The 24,584-nt window shown below is 44.8% G+C and overlaps 1 protein-coding gene and 1 long non-coding RNA gene across 6 annotated transcripts in view; one reads left to right on the forward strand and one right to left on the reverse strand.

Moving 5' to 3' along the window:
* Positions 1-24,584, forward strand: part of STARD13 (StAR related lipid transfer domain containing 13) — a 457,620-nt gene that overhangs the window by 252,862 nt on the left and 180,174 nt on the right. The window lies entirely within an intron of this gene.
* LOC117871047 overlaps positions 13,635-24,584 on the reverse strand; it is a 36,174-nt gene continuing 25,224 nt past the window's right edge. Inside the window, exon 3 of the long non-coding RNA XR_004644133.1 lies at positions 13,635-14,018. This is a non-coding gene — a long non-coding RNA (uncharacterized LOC117871047). The remainder of the gene's footprint in view (positions 14,019-24,584) is intronic.

Consider the following 24,584-nt stretch of genomic DNA (forward strand, 5'->3'; position numbering starts at 1 on the left):
GTAGGTACACAGAGCCCCAGAATCCTACTTGTTTATTTCTAAACTTGATAGTTCCAAGAAATCATAAAAATAAAGAATATTAATATCTCCTTACATGTAATCTGGTTAGCGCTTTGTTAAAAGCACATGCCAGCAGGGCATTCAGCTGGGACACTGGGTTAGCCATCTTCTGTCAAACAGACCTCAACTACTGCTTGAGTGAGCAGAAGGCCTGGGCAGACTGCCACAGAGCAGCAGCCAACTTTTTAAAGGAACTTGGATTAAAATTGATGGAGTCAGGCTTTTTAGCCAAAGTGGCTGTAACACTCAAGTCCTGACTTAATGCACTGCCATAATTTATGTTATTAATTCCATTATAATATGCTGGTGAGTTTGTGGTAAAGGTGCCCTTTATCTGATTACATGGTTCATTTGACAAGATAACAAAATGTGTATAAATAATATCTGTGGAGCTAACAGATTCCAAATATACCCTGTTCCTCAGATGGTTTTATGTCTCTTGGCTTTCTGCCCTTGCATTTGTATTTATTTGTCTTTGTATTTATCTGTCTTGGCCTCTGTGGCCTCAGTAAATATCCCTGTGACCTTTCTTCCACTTTTCATTAATGAAAGGCATGGAATTTAGGCTGGTCTAAATACCTCATTATTGGCTGGCTGATCAGCTGCCCATCGTAGTAATAAATAAGATCGCACTGAGGTGAACAGTTGTCCCACTTTCCTTCTCCCCAAAGCTGATATTTATGCTGCAGCCCTGAATGACAATCGCACCAGCAGTCCTTGAAAGTTAACTAGGGCTTCAGAAGAATGACCGAGGTGGGAAGAACACTTTTAACCCTTAGCTTGCTGAGGTTTTTTTTCCCTGACTTCCAGGCAAACGAAGGTTCAGGAAACACGTATGTAGCAAATAATCATCATCATTATTATGAGTGAAAGTAGAAGAGGTTTGGGGGCTCTTATGTATTTATTCCTTTGTCTTCCTCTACCTTTTCACCTCTGTATTTAAGGCTCAAATGTGGGCCTCACAGGGGAGGAGACCCTTTCATCCACTGAATGGGCTATTTGCATTAACATGTGTTGTAGGAGAAAACAGCTGCTACTCCCCCTCCCATGCAGTTGGCCAAGGAGTGGATGAGCAAGAGCAGGGAGTGGACTGAACCTTAGCTCTACTCCCTTCACTGCTCCAGGCAGCACAGCTAGGCTGCAGTGGAGGGGGAAGGAAGCTATGCTAGGAAAGGGCTTGTGGAGTGTTACTTCCCCCCCACCCCCCAACACACACACCCCTTTGAGCAAGGGTGATTAGGAAGCAGTGTGTGACTAAGAGTAACACTCTGGTTCCTATTCTGCTTCTGGTAGTACTAGGCAATTATGCGGTGCCCCTTATTCAGGCTGGATTGCAAGGTGCAAAATACTCTTTTCTTCTGTTCCACTGACCTCGACTTGTTTATTAAATTAGTGGGTATACTTAATATAATGACCTAAGTGGTGCTTTTAGTAGTTTGTGCTTTTTTTTTTTTTTTTTTTTTTTTATTCTTACCTAGGCAGGTTGTGTTCAGGTAAGATTCTTGTTACACTAACATTTTCATTTGACTGTTTAGAATTCACTAACAGGTTCCTTCTCTGGTGTAACTTTGTTATTGTCAGTGTCAGTTCAAGACTGGAAAAATAAATTCAGTCATTACTTTTGAGAGATTTATCAAATACACTATTGATTAGATGACCTAATTTTTAAAGACTATCTAGTACACTGGAATTTACTCTGAAGACAATTTAGTGGAGAAGTTTAGGCCCTGATATAGCTACCTGTTTTAAGTCCAATTGAAGTCAGTGATCACTAAATTTAACCACATGTTTAAGTGCTTTGCTGGATTGGGGCCTTGATGATCAATCAGGTTGTCCAAAAGACCATATATAGAAAGACCTTGGATAGTTTTTAACCTGGCCATAAATCTGGACCATCAGACTACCACATTTGAAGAATGACTGAAATTCATTGCTTTATGGATTTGAGTGTTTTTCTTCACATCTTGAAACTGTTATATTGTTAGTTTAAAACAATGATCCTACAGTGCTTACTGAAATCCTGACTCAAATCATGATCTACCATTGTAAATAATGGCTTATATTTATTTATGCATTGTTGTTGTAGCCATGTTGGTCCTAGGATATTGGAGAGACAGGGTGGGTGTGGTAATATCTTTTATTGGACCAGCTTCTGTTGGTGAGAGACAAGTTTTCCTGCTTGCACACAGTCTCTCTCACCAACAGAAGCTGGTCCAATAAAAGATATTACTACACCTACCTTGTCTCTCTTGTTTCAGAAGGATAACTTGTATGCAGTTGAAAAGTGCTATGCACACTCTGGCATGCTATAAATAATTACATCCAAAAAACTATACAGAAAGATTGTTAATGTTGCAAAGTTAAACACTCAAAATTTAGGAAATGCCAAAATTAAGGTTGCCTGTGCAACCTTAATTTGTCCCCCTGGTGCATATGTATTATGATGCAGTCTTTAGTTACATCATCCCATACTATATTTTCCCCACAGACCCTTTTGCCTCTGTCAGTGCACAGGACAGACAGTGCTTGCTGAATGAGCAGCTATTCAATATTTTGTTTTCTCTTCATTGTTCATAGATGTTATTTACTGCATGCTATTCAAACCCTGCTTTGAATACAGAATTATTAATTTCCTCCTGGGTTTTTCTGTGGTGCTCATCCCCGTTGTATCTGAGTGCTTCACAAACATTCATGTATTCAGTTTCACAATATCCCTGTGTGTGTTGGGGGCGGGGTGTATTATTACCCTCTTTGTACTGATAGGAACTGAGTCACAGAAAGATTAAGGTCAAAAGTGGCCACTAATTTTGGATGCCAGATTCAAAACACCTAATATTTCAGAATATTTAGTTTTATATAGCACTTTATATGTTCAAAGCAGAGCCCTGATTGACTTCAGGTGCAGCTGCTGAGCACTCAGCACTTTTTCAAATTATACTCCAGGATCTGAAATTGGTCACCCAGAATATGAGGAGCACACAATTTGGGTTGAATCCTACAAAGGCACTTAGGCATTGCAACGTTGAACATCACGGTGCCTAATTTTTTGGTGCCTGGAAAATCATGACAACAACACTGCTGCAACCCACAAAGCTGAGTTAGGTCCCTGTACAGAGAATGGGGACAGATAGGCACTTAAGAATGTGACCCACAAAAATCGACAAACTAGGCAGGTAGCTGCTTAACCCAGCCAATGTGCTAACTGTCTGTCTCCACACGGACAGGCTGGAGGGGAGGTGTCCCCTGCCTTCTAACTTTTAGCTCCGCAGTTAGTGTACTCACCTAAGATGTGGGAGACCAAGGTTCAATTCCCCCTCCCTGGCAAAGCGGGAGAAAGGATTTGAACAGGGCTTGCCCACTTCTCAGGAGACTGCTCAAGCTACTGAGCCATGGGAACTCCTGCTGAAGCTGTTTCCCTGTGGATAAATAATGAGAGAGTGATTGGGCCAGAGAGAATCACCTAATGACTGATAAGGGCACCCACTTGGGGGGCAGAAGACCCTTGGTCAAGTCCCCCTGCTCCGATCACTCTTTCATTATTTATGTGTTCAGATCAGACCAGTTGGGCAAAGTAGGCAGCCAAATACCTGTCTCTTTGTTTTCTTACCTACCCTGTCCCAGTCCTCCCCACCCGATGCTCATCTTCTCAGCCCCAGTTTCCTTGCCACGCCTGTCCTAATCTTGCCCCCTTCAGGCTCATTAACCCAACCTATTCCCTCTGCTGCCTTCCCCCTTCAGGTCCAGCTCTTGTTCCTATTTGAGTCAGGCTGCTTCCTCCTCCACTGCCTGGGCACCAGTAGGTAGAGCACTGAGAGCACAGGAGAGAGAGAGTCTCCCTGCTCTCACTTCCAGTGCCCCTTGGTACAGCAGCCCAAAGCAGTAATCACAGGGAGAATCCTGCTCAGCTGTCCTGCCCTGGGCTGGTGCATGCTCAGTGCAGATGAAATCTTTGGATAATTTAGCTGCCAAACTGCAACAAGTCCTTAGTGAGTCCGTGGCTGCTGCAATTTTTCAACCGCTCAACTTGGTCAAATTTGGGAAGCTTCTCACGGGAACAGCAAAAGGCGCTTCCTTGATGCCGAATTTCAAGTCCTTATTTCAAAGCATGAAGGCACAAGAGGTTCTCAGTGAAACAGCTGTAAGAATACTTTTAACATGGGCAAAACATTTTTTTCTAACTTTTCTCTTGAAAATGGCTGAACTGTTTTTGCTGAAACCAAAAACAATTAAATCAGCCTGAGGCAGTCACCTGTCACAGAAAAGTTTAGCCAATGTTGATTTGAATTTGATGGGTGAATTTTTATGACTCGCCATTGATCGCATCTGACCAGAAGATTTATAGGTTCTTATCCAATTCAGACTACAGAGTTTAAGAACTCAGAGTTCTATATAGGGAGAGGATTCTCAGGGTGCTTGGCAAGAACGCATACACTGAGGACAATACCAAATTGATAAAATATTTATTGCCATTAACATAAAAACAAGGAATGCAATGAAACTTATAACTGCAAAACAGTAAAAGGATTCAAAACTCCTGCTGGTAACATTTCTATTATAAGTACCTTAACCTAACATACTCACACCCTTCCTTGGGAGCCCGGTAATAGGAAGTGAAGGACCAGCCTCACTCCTGGCATGCCCAATTACGCAATGGTGCTGGCTTCCCCGATGGTTAGGAATGTTGAGTAGTTGTACTATACTGCATAAAGTGAGCTGATAGTCTCTAGAGTAAAGTACTCCAAGAAACCGAAGCTTCAGGAGTTAGAGTATAGAGCTTAGAACCAGAATTTAGAGGAGCGAGAGCCTATCCCTAAAACTATCCTAAAAGACAGACTGACTAACCAACCCTTACAAGGTATTTTATAGGATCCTGATCTATGTAATCCAGGCCCAACCTACTATACCCAAATCTTGTTTCCGTACCCTAAGAAATTTATGGGTACCCTTCTCCTGTAGGTTAGTGGATTATGACACTTACTTTCTAAATATATTAATAAGAATTCTCACTCCAAAACTGCTAACCTAGGCTCTCTTGATGACCTAGAGTTGTGGTGTACCCTACAGTTACCAACTGGTTGTAGGAGCTGGATAAACCTGTGCTGTGGATAGTTCCTCCCTTTAGTTCCCCAAAGTTCAGGGACCATTCTTAACGGTGCCAAAGGTTGCCAGCTTTTATGCTAACAGATGTATAACTGATTATACTTTTTGCTATATGGCCGATCTTACCGGATCTTACAAGCTGGTAGACTTCTTGCATTTCAGCAAAAATTATTATTAGGAAATACATGTCTCAACACATCCTAAATTCCAAGGAATTAATACTGATAAAATATAAGAATAAAATGGATTAATATTAGAAAAAGAAACGTATTAATTAATACTGCTGGCTGAATTAGTAGGATATAATAACTAGCAAAATAATCCTATGGGCTACACCAAGTTATAAGTAACTGAAAACAGAGATATCAGGCAAGTTTGACTATAAGCATCATTATCAGCTCCACCTACAATAATCCAAAAACACTTTAGACTCTGATTTGTAACTATATGGATCACTTCAATCACCACTGAAATGCAACTACCTCAGGGATGGGATAGCTTAGGACAGGAAGCATAATTTGTCCAACTGAATCTCCAGAAAAGGTTTAGGAATAGAGCTGAGTGGGGAATTTTGCATCAGAACAGTATTCCAATGGAAAATGCCCTTTTCAGAAAATCAGAAAGTTCCATTGGAAAATTTCTATTTTCTGTCAGGAAAATCAAAGTGACGGCTCCCCGGCTGCTCACCAGGAAGGATCTTATCAATTTCACATTTTGTCTGCGTGGCGAAAGCAAAACTGAAAAGAGTCTTCCGGGCAGACAGCTGCTGCCTGGCTGGGGGGATGTGGGTCAGGCTGAGTGCCCTGGTTGGCTGCCTGCCCTGCACCCTGGCACTCCAGTAGTAGCGGTGGGAAGGGGAAATACAGTGAGCCTTGGCACTCAATCTACAGCTGTTGGCCTGGATGGCTCTTGTCATTTTCATTTTCTGCCTGCAGGAGGAAAATTATGTTGACAAGAGCCTTCCAGGTGGACAGCTGGCAAGCTGAAAAAATCGGTTTTGGTTCTCTTGAAGTGCAAGTTTTCTGGAAATCCCATCTCACGGAGAGTTTTATTTTTAAAAAACACATTTTGTCCTGACTTACGGTGTTTTTTATTTATTTTTGTTAAATGAGAGTTTTCATGGCAAGGGGCTTCCATTTTCCAGCCAGCTCTGCTTAGGAAGCAGGGCCGGCTCTAGGCACCAGCAAACCAAGCATGTGCTTGGGGCGGCACATTTTCAAGGGCGGCATTCTGGCCATCTCTTTTTTTTTTTTTTTTTTTTTTTCGGGCAGCAAAAGCCAAGAGCCAGCCCTGGCAGCAGCAGCAGCGCATTGTGCGCGGGGGGTGCCCTGAGGCCGCTGCGGTTCGCGCCGCTGGGGAGCAGTGCTGCACTTTGTGGCTGGGCCGGGCAGGCTCCTAGCAGGGACTGGGGGCCGCTCCTTACGGCACACAGAGCTGCCTGCAGATGCCGCAGGGCGCCCGTCCCCCCGAGGACCACAGCTGGGGCTGGGCGAAGCGGCCCGAGCCACCCAGGGACTGCGGCAGGGCAGCCAGAAGCAGCAGCAGGGCCATAGAGGGCGGGGCGCTGTCGTGCGGGGCCTGCGTCCTGCTCTCCGGGGCTCCGCTGCCTCTGGGGCTACCCTGCCCCGGCTCCTCATCCCCCTGCCAGGGTGGTCACCCGGCTCTGCCCTCTTGGATCCCGGCCAGTCCTGGAGGCGGAAGCCCTGGATGGAGGGACCCTGGGCTGAGGCGTGGCCCGGGAGCCCCAACCCTGCCAGCGCCGGACCAGCTGGAGGTGAGGGGGGAAGTGGGTGGAGTCAGCACTGGTGGGAGAGAGCCCAGGGCTGGGGCGGCATAGAGTATGGGTGGAGTGGGGGAGAGAGCCCAGCGCTGGGGTGGCAGGGGGTGCAGGTGGGGTGGGGGTAAGAGCCCGGGGGGGGGGGGGCCGGCAGCCAAAATTTTTTTTGCTTGGGGCAGCAAAAAACCTAGAGCCGGCCCTGTTAGGAAGGCAGAAAGTAATTACCCCCTTTGGAATTTGGCAAGGCCATCAAGGCAATGCCCCTTGTGGTTGGTTTGTTCTGATTACTGCAAGTGACCAGGGCCTTGGTTTTGAATGCAGATAGCATCTCTGGCAGCAGTGGTTTCTAGCACCAAGTTGGGGTGCTGATTCTGTACCAACTCAAAGGATAGAATGCCTCTTAATTCAGGAAGTTATGTTGGCAGTTTATCTGGAAGTCTCATCCATCTATGGAGCAGGCCCAGCCACATTGAGGTATTAAGGGTGCCTTATAACTGTTACTAATCAATTAAAATTAAGCAGTTATGAACTTTGAAGGAATTGACTTATAGGTCATGTGTCTCCTTGAAATGCAGCTCTCCTACAATGTGAGTGCAGCATACCTGCAATGTAGGAATGTTATGGCAGCCCAGAAGAAGTTGCTGCTGATCTGGCACCACATGAGCAAGTGTAAATTGCTATAGTAAATCCATTGACTTCAATAGAGCTACATGGGTTTACGCTAGCTGAGGACATGATTCATGGTCAATGTTTATATTTAACATCTGCTAAAGAATATAGTGGTGCATAACACAGTGTTTTCCTTTAAAGACTTGTTTTAACAACAAGAGAATGAACCTTCTAATTTCTTTGTAGAAAATTGTTTTCGAATTCATTTTGACTTACTGATTAATACCATGATACATTGAACATTCTTTCTGGCATTTTTCCATAGGTGTTTCCAATATAGCAAACAAAATTTGTGATTTTTTTATATAAAATAAAAATCACATCCAAGTCTCACAAATTAAAATCTGGGCACTCTCCTGTGTAAAATTAGTGAGATTTGGTCCTTGTGCCTATAGACAGACCATGCAAAGATAGATTTTCCAGTATGCCGTTACAGTAAGCACATATGGTCTGACTTTTTTCCAAGAACCTACATTGACTTCAGTGTTTAGTTGTAAATGGCCTGATTTTCAAAGGCCCTGAACAACAGTGGTTATGTTAACATTGCCTAGGGATTCTAAGTTGGGACTTGATACAATGTCTTTGGACATATCTTGTGCAAACTAATTGTCATTGTAACATGAATCATAACTTCCATTGCCAATGTACCATGAAAAATACGACTGAATGTCTCCTAATCAAGGTAGAAATGTATAAATATCTCATTTCATTGATGGTGATTTGGTGAAGCTGCAAGTACCATGCAATGGCAATGGTAATGTCTGAGCATTGTTTTTCCCTGCAAGCTCTTTTTAAAGAACATTATCTTTCCAGAAGTGTTGTTATGAAGTCAGTACTTCCATATTTGCATTATTTCTGGCTAATAAATACATCAGTGTGAATGAATCATGTTCAGAATTCTAAAAGCAAAACATATATTAACATGTATATCATTTTTATTCAAAGGAAATAAATATATCAAAAACCTGTAACCTAAGTGCAAAGGGAGCATTCATAGCAGAATGATGACCTTAAATGAATTTGCATTGGTTTCCATCTGAGCTAGTCTTTATATTCTAATAATAAGAAAAAAATTAAAATTAAGACCTTTGTGTGCAGTGCAAATGAAACAGATTAACCTAATTAAAGTAGCTCAATAAAACCACTGAAATTATTTTGAAAGACTATTTCATTGCAGGGTCAGTTTTCAAAAGGAGCCTTGGAGATGTGTACACAAAACCTGTTTATCACCAGGAGCACCACCAGCTTTTCTGCCACACTAGGCGGCAGAAGGTCCCGCTCCAAAATACCGCCCCCCACAGAGGCGGCGGAAGGTCCCGCTGCCGAAATACAGCCGCGGTCACTGCCCCCCAAATTGTAGCGCCCTAGGTGACAGCCTAGGTCGCCTAATAGGTTGCGCCGGCCCTGTTTATCACAATGGATTTTGTGTATGTACCCTCCTATGTCCAATGTTGAAATGATACCCACATGCTAAGAAAACAAGCTAAAGTCACTGTATCTCCACTGAGAGAGAGTACAAACTCCCATTAATGTTAATGGAATTTACATGTTTAAATCCCCCAGATTGCAGTGGGAAAAGACTCCATTGTTAAAGACGAAAGCTCTGAAAGATGCTTATTATTCAGTCTGAGGTGTTTCTGGGAAGAAAAGAAATTACGTTTATGATTAATCCTTTGAGGCCTGCCAGAAAATTTCTGTGGGAGTCTCAATCATGTCAAAATTGAATTGTATGTTAATGCTAGGAGTTTGTTTAGGTGGTGAAAAATAATTTTAAAAGTATAGATATCCTTTATATCTTGTATGTAATGCCAATACTGTATTAAGTAGTGATGGGCAAACTGCCCAAAGATAGAGTGGCTGTCCCTTCCAGTACCCCACAACAATTCACTTTCCCCAAACTACCATCTCCCCCTTTTCAGACTCAGGCTGCTACCCATTGGTGCTAACTCACTGTGATGAGAGAGAGAGAGAGAGAGAGAGAAGGTACAGTATCATTGCATCATCCATTCTAAGGATACCTCTGCCTTCCCACTCCTGATGCTACTGTCTTCTCATGACCCTAGTGGGTCTGATTCTGTCAGATTTTCCGCACTCTGACTTCTGCTTCCTTTCCCAGGTTCTCACTTGCTCCTGTCCCCTCTTATCCTTCCCACTCCACTGCTAAATTTGCTAGCATCACTTAAAGACACAGGAAAACAAATATTTAATTACAGAAATAAAATGACATAGAAGCCAATCTGCTTGAGTATTTCTGTGCCAGCGTGGGATTTTACAGATGACATGATTCCTAACCATCCCAAAATTCACAGTACCATTCTAACTTCTACATACCTACCCCTGCCCTGTGGGCTCCCTTGTTGCTCCCACTTGTGAGGTTTGGACTGGCTCTGGAGAGTCAGCAGGAGCTCTGAAGTTGACAGAGAAGGTAATTTTATTTTCATATCTTCATGAGCCTACTTCCCCAGCAAAACTTGAATGTTTATTACCCAAACAAATTGCACATATTGAGACACAAACATCACAAGAAGCTATGCTGATAAGATGGCAAGTTGGCCAGGATTGTAAGACTGGGATATTTTAAATCACAATCAAATTCTACCCAATAGTTATTTATAGAACTTCTTTGATAAATGTCAGTTAATTCCAGAGGTTGATAGTTAACTTGCTAAGCTGTAGCATTTACCCATAAGCATTTCTGGCAGATAGTATGAATAGCCATTTATAACTGGTTCTCTCAAGGGTGAAACCTATTTTGGTATTTTTGCCACTGACTTCCTGTAGTTATCCCAAAATCCACTGGGTTCTGGGATGGAACCACATCTCATTTCCCAGTAAAAAAAATCTCCCTCTTCCCCCCCCCCCCCCCACTCTCCCAGCCCTCCTAGTGAGGGGACATTCTGGGCCAATGTGTAAAAGTTGATACTTAGCATATTGACTAAGGTAAGAGGTATATTGATGGAGGCTGTATGGAAGGCATACTGTTTAAAAAATAAAAATAAAAACTTATTAGCTCCAGTGTATCTGAACACTAAAGTTTATACTAGTTTTTTTTTCTGGAAAAAGATAACCGCACATATTGATTTCTATACTGTCACTTAAATATTTTTCCATGATATATAGGCGCTAAAAATAGATTGGTGGGAATGTACATCTTTGAGTATTGTGGTTGTCTGGTATTAAACAATGGCAATCTTTTTAATTCAGACTCCTTCCTAATACTGGCACTGGTAGTCAAAATCTACAGCTTTCTCACCTGAGTGAGATTGCTAGATGTTACTACTTCACAGACAGGGGAAATAGAAACAGAGGCCTTGTCTAATCAGGGATTTTTTTGAACTCACAATTCACATTCTGTGCAGCTCCACCAGTTGTAGCACCAGTGGAAGACAAGGCTCAGGCATTAGATGACAAAGTGGAAACTACACTTTTGGAGAATTCTAGGTCTACAAGTGTAGACCTAGCGTAGTTACAGCAATAGACAGTCCATGCTAACTGCCTGTAGCAAACCAGCCTTCTCTACGTTGGAAATTTTCAGTCATGTGTGACTAGTCACCAGTATAAGCTGCACCACTGAAAGCCCCTAGAGTACACAGTAACCCACAACTTACAATGGTACTATTGACCTCTTCTGTAAGTCAGTGCAAATCTTGTTTTATAGCAGCTACATTGAGGGTTTGCACCAATGGAGCTCCACCAGTGGCTGAAATTGAGGCAAATACCCAATATAAATAAATAGGTGACGTGGGAGGGTCACGAAGGGTCAAGTGCCAGCAGCCAGCCTGTACAGGAAGAGGAAGGGACAGGGGCCAGAGCTACAAATGAGGGGCTGGGGCCAGAACCTCTTCCAACCAAGCTTCCTGGGACGCTGCCCGGTGCAGTGCAGTGGCTGACAGGGAGAGTGCCTGGCTGCGGCAGCAGCAGGCTGTGCCCCTGCCCAAGCTCAGCTTCTGGGGCCTGCGGCGAGTGAGCCGGAACTCCCAAGAAGGCCAGATTAACTCTCCTGTGTGCCCGGGGGTATTAGATTTTGTGGGGTCCCTGAATACAAGTTGTGATGTTTCACTCCATATGATTTTATGAAAATATGCTATTGAATGTGAATATAATGTAGCTGGAATATGCTTCCTGCAAAAAGTCTCTTGTAAGGTATCATTACAAAACTTATACTCTACCGAGTGTGGTCATCCTATTTGTATAAATGTATCTTTCTTGAATCTGAAACTGGAAATATGAAATATAACTCTGATTACATCTATTGTAATTATGCAAAGTGTGGGCCATTAATGGTGGTTTGGAATCTTGATGGCTCCCATCAACTAGGACAATTGGTTGTAAATGGCTCCGTTTACTTGCAAGCCTTCCTGTGAGTCAGGCCAGGAAGAATGAAGGCTTGGGGTCTCACAGGACATGTGACCATGTCATTTGGTACTGGAATCCATCTTGAACCTGGTGTTTTTCCATTTAGAAGCAGGGGTGGGGACCCAGAGAGACAAAAGATTCCTGCCTTGTTCCAAAGTTATATAAGGGGGTGGAACAGAAGAAGGGAGGTTCCAGTTATGAGAAATCCCCTAGTTCCCACCTGAGCTGGAGCTAACTAGAACTGTACCAGGCTGAAACTATTGTAAAGAACAAAATTGTCAGACACATAGATGCACATAATTTATTGGAAAATAGTCAACATGGTTTTTGTAAAGGGAAGTCATGCCTCACCAATCTACTAGAATTCTTTGAGGGGGTCAACAAGCATGCGGACAACAGCGATCCAGTCAATATAGTGTATTTAGATTTTCAGAAAGCCTTTGACAAGGTCCTTCACCAAAGGCTCTTAAGCAAAATAAGCAGTCATGGGATAAGAGGGAAGGTTCTCTCATGGATTGGTAACTGGTTAAAAGATAGGAAACAAAAGGTAAGAATAAATGGTCCATTTTCAGAATGGAGAGAGGTAAATAGTGGTGTTCCCCAGGGATCTGTATGGGGTGCAGTCCTATTTAACATATTCATAAACAATCTGGAAAAGGGGTAAACAGTGAGGTGGCAAAATTTGCAGGTTATACAAAACTCCTCAAGATAGTTAAGTCCCAGGCAGACTACTAAGAGTTATAAAAGGATCTCACAAGACTGGGTGACTGGGCAACAAAATGGCAGATGAAATTTAATGTTAACTGCAAAGTAATGCACATTGAAAAACATAATCCTAACTATACATATACAATGATGGGGTCTAAATTAGCTGTTACCACTCAAGAAAGAGATCTTGGAGTCATTGTGGATAGTTCTCTGAAAACATTCACTCAATGTGCAACGGCAGTCAAAAAAACCTAACCAAATGTTGGGAATCCTCAAGAAAGGGATAGATAATAAGACAGAAATATCATATTGCCTTTATATAATCCATGGTACACCCATACCTTGAATACTGCATGCAGATGTGGTCGCCCCATCTCAAAAGATGTATTGGAATTGGAAAAGATTCAGAAAGGCATCAGAAATGATTAGGGGTATAGAAAGGCTTCTGTATGAGGAGAGATTAGTAAGACTGGGACTTTTCAGCTTGGAAAAGAGGCGACTAAGAGGGGATGTGATCGAGGTCTATAAAATCATGAGTCGTATAGACAAAATAAATAAGGAAGTGTTATTTACTCTTTCTCATAATACAAGAACAAGGGGCCACCAAATGAAATTAATAGGTAGCAGGTTTAAAACAAACACAAGAAAGTATTTTTTCACTCAATGCACTGTCAACCTCTGGAACCCCTTGCCAGAGGGTGTTGTGAAGGCCAATACTATAATGGGGTTCAAAAGGGAGCTAGATAGCCATTGATGGGCCTATCTTCCATGAATCTATTAGCCAGGATGGGCAGGAATGGTGTTCCTAGCCTCTGTTTGCCAGAAGCTGGGATTGGGTGACAGGGTATGGATCACTTGATGATAACCTGTCTGTTCATTCCCTTTGGGGCACCTGTCATTGGCCACTGTCAGAGGACAGGATACTGGGCTTGATGGACCTTTGGTTTGACCCAGTATGGCCATTCTTGTGTTCTTAATTGATACCTGGGGGAGCAAAGAGCTGTGCATCTCTCTATCAGTGTTATAGAGGATGGATAATTTATGCATTTATCCTGTATAAATTTTATATGGAGTAAAACGGATTTATTTGGGGTTTGGATCCCATTGGGAACTGGGTATCTGGGTGCTGGAGACAGGAGCATTTCTTAAGCTGTTTTTAGTTAAGTCTGCAGGTTTTGGGACGTGGTTCAGACCTGGGTCTATGTTTGCAGCAGGCATGTCTGGTTCAACAAGGCAGGCTTCTGAAGTCCCAAGCTGGCAGGGAAAACAGGCTCAGAGATGGTCTCAGCACATCAGGTGGCAGTCCCAAGGGGGTCTCTGTGACCAAACTAGTCACACAAGTCTTTTCCTAATATAAAACAAAATGATCACAATTATGGCATCAAAGCTATTAATGCTATACTAAACTTGCCTTTTAATTAACATAAAGCTGTTCTGTGGCTACATTTCAGTCTTAAAACGTGTAGAATATAGTTAAGTTAATTCAAAATAGCCGACTTCTTACCTTAGAACAGCTGTTATATTAGTTTCTTTCTGGGAGGGAATTTGGTGCAGGAGGGGGTTCTGACCTGGGGGAGGAAGTTGGGGTGCGAGGTGGAGGCTCTGGCTGGGAGGTGCTTACTACAGGTGGCTTCCGGCTGGTGGAGCAGCAGGTCTCAGCAGGCTGTCTGCCTTCCATAGCCCTACGCTGCTCCCAGAAACAGCCGGCTGCTGGCACATCTCTGCACGCCCCTGAGGGGAGGGGGACAGCATGTTTCCATGCGCTGCCGGCAAGCGCTGCCTCTGCAGCTCCCATTGGCTGGTTCCTGGCCAATGGGAACTGCAGGAATGGTGCTGGGGGTGTGGGCAGCGCACTGAGCCACCTCTCTTCTCTCCCCCCCCCCCCCGAAGCCGCAGAGACATGCTAGTAGCTGGCCGCTTCCGGGAGCAGCGTGGGGCCATGCAAGCAGCCTGCCTGAGACCTGCTGCAGCCCCTAACCCCCCTGCATTAATCCGGCCCTGCTCCCCACCCCCTCTGGCATGCTCAGATTTGGCTCCTCTTCCCCAGAAGCTGAGCCTGGACAGGGAGCGGACTGCCGTTGCTGCCTCTCCCAGCCAGGCCACAGGCTCTCTCGCAGCTAGCTATCCCGGAAACCAAGCCCGGTAGGGGAGGCAGCCTGCTGCTGCCGCAGTCAGGCACTCTCCCAGGCAGCTGCTGCGCTGCACCAGGCAGCGTCCAGGAGTGCTCTGTCCTGCTCCCTGCCCAGCTCTGGCCACCAGGAAGAGCAGCTGACTGTGCCTGGGGGGGGCTAGGGCTAGTAGCTAGGCCTACTATGTGTCTGGATTTCCCCGGACATGTCCGGCTTTTCGGTCTATAAATAGCGTCGGGGGGATTTTTAAAAATCTAAAAATGTCCGGGATTTCCCCCTGGTCGGCTATTTATAGACAGAAAAGCTCCCCCCATCCCCTGCAGCCTTACCACGCTGTCCGGCCCTGCAGCTGTCTTCCCCCTCCTCCTCTCCCCTGAATGCTCTGCCCACCTGCTCCTCCCTCTCCTCTGCTTCCCGCGAATCAGATCTTTGCGGGAAGTCTGCCCCTGCTTCTTTTCAGGTGGGAGGCAGCAGCAAGTAAGCTGGGGCGGGGGGAGGACATGAGGAGGAGAGCTCCAGGGAGGCGCGGCCCTGGCCGAGCGGCTCCCTCCGGCCTGGGCCGAGTGGCGCCCAGCGGCCCCAGCGTCTCTGGCCCGGCTCGGGCCTCAGGGCAGCGGCCCCGGCTCCAGCCGAGTGCGCCAGCCCGGCGCCGGCTGAGCACGCCCGGCCTGGCCCGGCTTGGGCCCCAGCAGCGCCGGCCCGGGCCCCAGCGGCGCCGACCCCGGTTCTGGCCCGGCTCGGGCCCCAGCAGCACCGGCCCCAGTTCTGGCCAAGCATCTTCGGCTCGGCCCCAAGCCCTGCAGCCCCGGCCGGAGCACAGCCCGATTCCTGGGCTCTTTAAAGCCGGCCCTGGTCAGGGGACAGGGAGGAGGGGTTGGATGGGTTGGGAGTTCGGGGGGGGTGGGCTGTCGAGGGGCAGGGGTGTGGAGAAGGGTTGGAACAGTCAGGGACAGGGAGCAGGGGGGTTAGATGAGTCTGTGGTTCTGGGGGGGCTGTCAGGGGGGCAGGGGTGTGGAGAGGGATCAAGGCAGGCAGGGAGCAGAGGGAGTTGGATGAGTCGGGAGTTCTGGGGGTCCTGTCAGGGGGCAGGAAGCAGTTGGATAGGGCACGGGAGTGCCGGGGGTCTGGGGGTGGGGGTGTGAATATGGGGTGGGGGTGTGGATAAGGGTCGGGGCAGTCAGGGGACAGGTAGGGTCATAGGGGGGCAGTGAGGGTTGGGGGTTCTCAGGAGGGGGCAGTCAGGGGACAAGAAGCAGGGCTGCTTAGATAGGGGGTGGGGTCCTACGGGGCAGTTAGTGGCAGGGGTCCCAGGAGGGGGCAGTCAGGGGACAAGGAGCGGGGGGGGGGGTTGGGGGTTCTGAGAGAGGCAATCAGAGGGTGGGAAGTGGGAGGGAGTGGATGGGGCGGGGCAGGGGCGGGGCTAGAGCAGGGCTCCTCCCCCCCGTGTCTTCTTTTTTGCTTGTGGAAATACGGTAACCCTAGGCAGTGCTGTGGGAGAACAGGGCCCCAAGTAACATGGGGCAGGGAGAGCAAGGGAGCCACAGGCTGGGGGCAGGGCAGGGAGGAGACAGGTGGGGAGGTTATGTGTCCTCCATTGTCTTCCCACTCCCTTGTTTTCCACAGTACAGTAGAATCTGATCTCAAATTGAAGGACTGAGTGAATCTTAGTTTTGAAGTGAATTCTGTCTCTTGTCACTCTAGGTTAAAAGGTAAATGAACTCTTTACAGTATTTCTCATTTTAAAAAAGAAGCCATTGATAAAGTTTCTGAATACTTATATTATGTGTTATTTGCCAGAGAGACCAGAATAGTTTTACTGAAGAGGTGAATGTTTGAGATACACGTCTTCCTAAGTCCTCTATGTATTTTTATCACCTATGCGTTTCTTGCTATTTATCTTACTTTTCTTATTTTTCTACCTATTGTTGCCAATTTTTGTGATGTGTTTCCCTTAAAGCCTCGGCTATTGGAGTCATGTGATTATGTGAGTCTCAGATTTCATCTAAAAAAAAGTTTCTAGCCATCGTGGCTGCAAAGAAAAAACGGAAAATGTGTTCAAAAAACACACAAGGCAAATAAAAATAACCCAACATTTATTTTATAATGTCTCATGATTTTTAACCCCATCTCATGAGTTTTGGAGTTCCAGTCATGTTTTTGGAATGCTTGGGTTTGGCAATATTGCCCTCCTAAAACTAATATAGCACTAGTAGTGGTCTCTCTCCTGCAATAGTTACAGGCTTGAAAAAGATGATGTTAGTATTAGAGGCTCTTCAGCTTGGCTCAGAGCATCAGCAAGAGCACTGCACTTCAGTGGCTCTTTTGCCTGTCCTCCTTACAGCTTAGATTTGAAACTGCCTTCACCTTATCCCATTATGCCTTGGAAGTGCAGCATATATTGTAATAATAAAACCACTATCCTAAGTAACATTATACATGCAGCAATCAGGATCATGTAAAACTCATGATTGTTGGCTCCAAGAGACCTTCACTAGGTCAGCTGAAAGAGCAATTCAGCTAATTTAAGCAGTAAACACTTTTACATGAGTTACTCTGACATGCCTTCCAGCAGAGGGCAATAATACACATGAATATCCATAACACAATATGCATCACAATACAGTGTTCTGGATTGCCCATTGCACTGAGGTTTTGCAGTACAAGAGGCATAGCTGATGGAGTCAGGTACAGAGTGACATCCATAACTCTGAACTTCTCTGATTCTGTAAGTACAAGTTAGAACATTTCATTGCACTGAGATTTATGCATGTAATTCCCAGTGCACTAAGCTAAAAATCTATGCTTTAGTGTAGCTTTGATTGTCATGGGACCAACATTTCAGAGGTGCTGATATCTCCTGATTTTTTTCCCCAGAAGTTATATACGCACTTAGCTATATTTCTGCATAGGGAATTACAAAAATGATGTTAGAAGGCCCCTTCCCCCCAAAAAAAAAGTCACAGCAAGAATAATTGTTTATGATTGAAAGTTGGTAATTGCCATTGAGCTTCTTAATCCATTTGTTAGCACACAGCAGTAGGGTTTGGAATTTGTCATATTCCTGCACATATCTGTCACTGACCTGTGCCACTCTAATCATCACAAGGTAAAAACAAACAGGTTGCATGTAGACGCGTGCGCGCACACACACACACACACACAAAGTGTGCCCTCTCTCCCCTCTGTTATAAACTAGTCAAGAGGCCTGTATTTTCCTGCAAACCATTTATATCACTCAAGAAAGAACATTTTTCTTTCAGATGGCTGGTCTAGGATTAGTACTTAGAAAAGTTCTAAAAACATTTCTGTTGATCCAACAAAGTGTCCCTAACGTGGCAGAATTTGAGACATTGGACCTTAAAGTCACATCATTCTCTCAGTCAGATGTTTTTATTCTTTCAAGTCTGAGATTATTTTGACAGCTAATCTCTCTCCAGCTTCTAGCGTTGGAGATTAATGCTTCCATTTAAAAAAAAAATCTTTACACCAGAGGCACTTCTGTAGCATGCCTTATAGCCACATTTGAAGGATGGAAATGGAACTCTTCCTTCAAATGGTCTAAATACCTGAAGGGGGATTCCAAAGAGGATGGAGCTAGGCTGTTCTCAGTGGTGGCAGATGACAGAACAAGAAGCAATGGTTTCAAGTTACAGTGGGGGAGGTCTAGGTTGGATATTAGGAAACACTATTTCACTAGGAGAGCGGTGAAGCACTGGAATGGGTTACCTTGGGAGGTAGTGGAATCTCCATCCTTAGAGGTTTTTAAGGCCCGGCTTGACAAAGCCCTGGCTGGGATGATTTAATTGGTGTTGGCCCTGCTTTGAGCAGGGGATTGGGCTACATGGCCTACTGAGGTCTCTTCCAACCCTAATAGTCTGTGATTCTAAATATGGTATTTTCAAGCAGTTTTTAAGACAGTAACTGCTAAACTCTTGTCTGAAGATGCCGGGTAAAATTTTCAAAAGTGCCACAGGGCCAGATTTGTAAAGTGATTTAAATCAGTACAATTAGATAGTTAAGTGATTTTGAAAATCCCACTAGGTGCCTCTTTTCATCCTTTGGCATCTAAATACATTTAAAAATCTGGACCTGAGTGACTTAGGAATCTAAGTTCCCCTTTCAAAAGTTACTTAGGCACTATTGACTTTCAATGAGACTTAGCCCTGGTCTACACTACGAGTTTAGGTCAAATTTAGCAGCGTTAGATCAATTTAATCCTGGACCCATCCATACGACAAAGTCATTTTTGTTGACTTAAAGGGCTCTTAAAATCGATTTCTGTACTCCTCCCCGATGAGGGGATTAGCGCTGAAATTGACATCGCTGGGTCATATTTGGGGTAGTGTGGACACAATTCAATGGTATTGGCCTCCGGGAGCTATTGCAGAGTGCTCCATTGTGACCGCTCTGGACAGCACTCTCAACTCAGATGCACTGGCCAGGTAGACAGGAAAAGCCCCGCAAACTTTTGAATTTCATTTCCTGTTTGGCCAGCGTGGCAAGCTCATCAGCACAGGTGACGATGCAGCGCTCATCAGCACAGGTGACCATGCAGTCCCTGAATCACAAAAGAGCTCCAGCATTGGCCAAACGGGAGGTAATGGATCTGATCTCTGTTTGGGGAGATGAATCCGTGCTATCAGAACTCCATTCCAAAAGACAAAATGCCAAAATATTTGAAAAAAAATCTCTAAGGGCATGATGGACAGAGGCTACAAAAGGGACCTGCAGCAGTGCCGCATGAAAATTAAGGCGCTCAGGCAAGCCTGCCAAAGAGGCAAACAGCTGCTCCGGGTCAGAGCCCGAGACATGCATGCAATTCTAGTGGGGGGGCCACAACTACCCCACCCCTGTCCGTGGACACCTGCAAGGGGGGAGTCTCACGCAACAGGGATGAGGATTTGGGGGATGAGGAAGAGGAGGATATTGCACAGCACGCAAGTGGAGAAACCATTCTCCCTGACAGCGAGGAACTGTTTATCACCCTGGAGCCAATACCCTCCCAACCTGGGCTCACGGACCATGAAGCTGGAGAAGGCACCTCTGGTGAGTGTACTTTTGTAAATATAATGCATGGTTTAGAAGCAAGTGTGTTTAATGATTAATTTGCCCTGAAGACTTGGGATGCATTCGCGGCCAGTACAGCCCCACCTTTTAAATGGCCAACTCAACGGGTGCTTGGTATTGGTATGGGAAAGGAGGGCGCTGCTGTTTGAAACCATTCCCACATGTTATGAAGGCTGAAGAAGCCGAAAGACTGTGGCTTACCAGGGCTGCCTGCAAGCCAAATTCTGTTGCCCGGCCCTGTGTGTGTGATCTCTCACACCAAACCAGCAGGTCCTCAATATAAGAGGCAAAATGTGACCTTATACTGAAAGCACATGTGCTATGTAATGTAACAGCTTGGTTCACCATGAAAAAGTCTACCCATTGTTCTCTAAAATGTGTCTTTTTAAACACTACTCTCCCTTTTTTTTTTTTTCCCTCCCACAGCTGCAAATGTTTCAACACTTCCCCTATCATCTCTGTCCCAGAGGCTAGCGCAGCTAAGAAGGTGAAAAAAATGCACTTGCAATGAAATGTTCTCTGAGCTCATGCAGTCCTCCTGCACTGAAAGAGCTCAGCAGAATGCATGGATGCATGGAGGCAAACAATGTCAGAGTCCAGGAAAGCAGAAAATGAATGCGAGGACAGGAGGGGCGAGCGAGATGAGAGGTGGCGGGAGCAAAAGGAGAGGAGGCGTCAGAGCGATGAGAGGAGACAGGATGCAACGCTGAGGCTACTGGGGGATCAAACTGATATGCTCCGGCGTCTGGTGGAGCTGCAGGAAATGCAGCAGGAGCACAGACCACTGCTGCAGCCCCTGTGTAACCGCCTCCCCAAGTTCCATAGCCTCCTCACCCAGATGCCCAAGAATGTGGGGAGGAGGCTCTGGGCACCCAAACACTCCACCCCAGAGGACTGCCCAAGCAACAGAAGTTTTTGAAGTGAAGTGTGGCCTTGTCCTTCCCTCCTACCCTCATCCACCACCCCACCTGGTGCTTCCCTCCTCACTCATCCCTCCCAGGCTACCGGGGCAGTTATCCCCCTATTTGTGTGATGAATTAATAAAGATGTTATTGCCTTGGGAGTACCTGGGAGCCCATGACAGACAACATGAAGAAATTTGCTATCGAGGCAATATCAGCAGAGCAGAGTTGCAGCGGAAGCGGTGCATGATGATGGTTTGCAGGCCTACTGCACCGTCTACTGCCAGCAGCACCCAGGATACAACAGCGGTGGTGTTTGGTGAGCTGAGCTGAGTGGGCTGCACTCTTGCCGTGGTATGGCGTCTGCACGGGAAAAAAAGCGCGAAACGATTGTCTGCCGTTGCTTTCACGGAGGGAGGGGCGACTGACGACATGTACCCAAAACCACCTGCGACAATGTTTTTGCCCCATCAGGCATTGGGAGCTTAACCCAGAATTCCAATGGGTGGCGGAGACTGCGGGAACTGTGGGATAGCTACCCACAGTGCACCGCTCCGTAAGTGTTTTTGATGATGTTATCTGCTGACACAAATTTTAAAATATTTTCATTGTCGCCTATTATTAGAATGAATATATTACACTACCATCTCTACTGGAAACCTAGAGACCAAGCTTTCCAGTGGAGTAGAGGTTTTTATTTCTAGGCCCAGTGACAAGATAGCAGACTTGAACCCTATCACTAGCTATTTGGTATAGCAGTGCTTTTTAAACACTGGTCCAGGACTGAATTTTAGATTTCAGTCAAGCTATTTTTACAGCTGTTGATATCATATGTTTACTGGTATGTTGGCTGGTTTTAGGTCTGGAGGTTTTAATCCATCTTTCTAATAAAAGGATCTGCATTTCTTCCACTTCATTTTGGTGATATCTTACATGTATTTTGGAATTGAGACCATTTATTCTACCTGGTCTTATTGTGTGTCATTTTGCATACATTGAGTGATTTACTATCTGATGTAATTGGCAGAGATCCAGAACACTTCCCTAGTTTATCACACCTGTCATAGGATGCCCTCTAGAGGTCACAACATGACAACTGCATCTGCCTCGGCTCCCTCTTTAGATTCCCCGGAAATCATCCAAACAGTCGTTTCTGACTATCTATATCCCCTGTGGGGTTAATTTATTACATGAGCCCCATAGACATAAGTCCCACAAACATAGTCCAGAATTCACCAGCATAGTCCAAACAGTATATGTAACACACCAAGTAGAGCTCCAGCAACTCTAATCAAAACATAAGAATAGCCTACTAAGTCAGACCAATAGTCCTTCTAGCCCAGTATCCTGTCTTCTGACAGTGTCTGGTGCCAGATGCTTCAGAGGGAATGAACAAAACAAGGCAATTTATTGAGTGGTCCACTCCATGTCTTCCAGTCCTGGCTTCTGACAGTCAGAGATTTAGGGACACCCAGAGCACTGGGTTGCATCCCTGACCATCTTGGCAAATAACCATCGATGAACCTATCCTTCAGGAACTTACCCAATTCTTTTTTGAACCCAATTATACTTTTGGCCTTCACAACATCCCTTAGCAATGAGTTCCAAAGGTTGACTGCATTGTGTGAAAAAATATTTCCTTATGTTTGTTTTTCTAATTCTAATAAACCTTTTTCGACATGGGCCAACCAGATCTGCATGTAATATTCAATGTGTGGGGATACTATGTGTGATGTTACAGTCTATATGATTTTATAAAATATGCTAATGAGTGAATATAATGTAACTGGAATATGCTTTGTGCAAAAGGTCTCTTGTAAAGTATAAAGCTTATAATCTACTGAGTGTGTTCATCCTATCTGTATAAATGTATCACTCTTGTATCTAAAACTAGAAATATGAAATATAACTGAGGGCCTACTGTAATTATGAAAAGTGTGGGCAATTAATAGTGGTTTGGAATCTTGATGACTCCCATCAACCAGGACAATTGACTGTGAATGGCTCTGTTTGCAGGCAAGCCTTCCTATGAGTCAGGCTGGGAGGAATGAAGGCTTGGGGTTTTACAGTGACATGTGATCATGTCACCTGAACTGGAATCCATCTTTAACCTGGTGCTTTTCCAGTGAGGAGGGGTGGGAACTCAGAGGGGCAAAGGATTCCCACCTTATGCAAAAGATATCTAAGTGGGTGGAACAGAACAAAGAGGAGCCATCATGAAGAATCCCCTAGCTACCACCTGAGCTGGAACAAGAGCTGTACCAGGGGAAAGAATTGTGCCCAGGCCTGGAAGGTGTCCAGTCTGAGGAAAAAACTTACCGAAGCATCTCTAAGGGTGAGATTATCTGTATTCAGTTTGATTAGACATAGAGTTGTGTGTCTTATTTTATTTTGCTTGGTAATTCACTTTGTTCTGTCTGTTATTACTTGGAACCACTTAAATCCTACTTTCTGTATTTAGTAAAATCACTTTTTACTTATTAATTAACTCAGAGTATGTGTTAATACCTGGGTGGGCAAACAGCTGTGCATATCCCTCTATCAGTGTTATAGAGGACGAACAATTCATGAGTTTACCTTGTATAAGCTTTGTACAGGGTAAAACGGATTTATTTGGATTTAGACCCCATTGGGAGTTGGGCATCTGAGTGTTAAAGACAAGAACACTTCTGTTAGCTGCTTTCAGGTAAGCCTACAGCTGTTAGGGGACGTGATTCAGACCTGGGTCTGGGTTTGCAGCAGGCTAGCGAATCTGGCTCAAACCAGGCAGGGCACTGAAGTCCTAAGCTGACAGGGCAGGAAGACAGGGCACATCAGGTGGCAGCTCCCAAAGGGGGTTCTGTGATCCAACCCGTCACACTATGAATTTATATAGTGACATTATTATATGTACTATCTGATTATGTATCCCTTCCTAAGGGTTCTTAACATTCTATTAGCCTTTTTGACTGCTGCTGCCCCCTAAGTGGATGGCTTTTGGAGAATATCCATGATGACTCCAAGATCTCTTACTTGAGTTGTATCAGCTAATTTAGACCTAATCATTTTGTATGCATAGTTTAGATTGTTTGTCAATGTGCATTACTTTGCATTTATCAACATTGAATTTCATCTGCCATTTTGTTGCCCAGTCACCCAATTTTGTGAGATCCCCTTGAAACTCTTTGCTGTCTGCTTTGATCTTCACTATCTTTAGTAATTTTGTGTAGTCTGCAAACTTTGCCACCTCACTGTTGACCTGTCTAACCCAAATATATATGAATATGTTGAACAGCACTGTTCTCAGTACAGATCCTTGGGTGGATCCTGATATTTACCTCTCTTCATTATGAAAACTGACCATTTATAGTTTAAACCAATTTGCCTAGGTAGGCTTACTGGCCTATAATTACCAGGATCGCCTCTGGAGCCTTTTAAAAAAATCGTCACATTAGCTATCCACCAGTTATCTGGTACAGAGACTGATTTAAGGAATTGGTTACATAAAACAGTTAGTAGTTTGCAATTTCATATTTGAGTTCCTTCAGCACTCTTGGGTGAATACCATCTCATCCTAGTGACTTACTACTGTTTAATTGATCAACTTGTTCTAAAACCTCCTCTGACACCTCAATCTGGGACAGTTCTTCCAATTTGCCACTTAAAAAGAAAAAGAGAGATTCTCCCTCACATCCTTTGCAGTAAAGAATGATGCAAAGAATTAATTTTGCTTCTCTGCAATGGCCTTGTCTTCCTTGAGTGCTGCTTTAGCATCTCAATCATACTGTGGACCCACTGATTGCTTGGCAGGCTTCCTGCTTCTGATGCACTTAAATT

This window comes from Trachemys scripta, chromosome 1, assembly GCF_013100865.1.
Source record: "Trachemys scripta elegans isolate TJP31775 chromosome 1, CAS_Tse_1.0, whole genome shotgun sequence".
Taxonomy (NCBI): Eukaryota; Metazoa; Chordata; order Testudines; family Emydidae; genus Trachemys; species Trachemys scripta.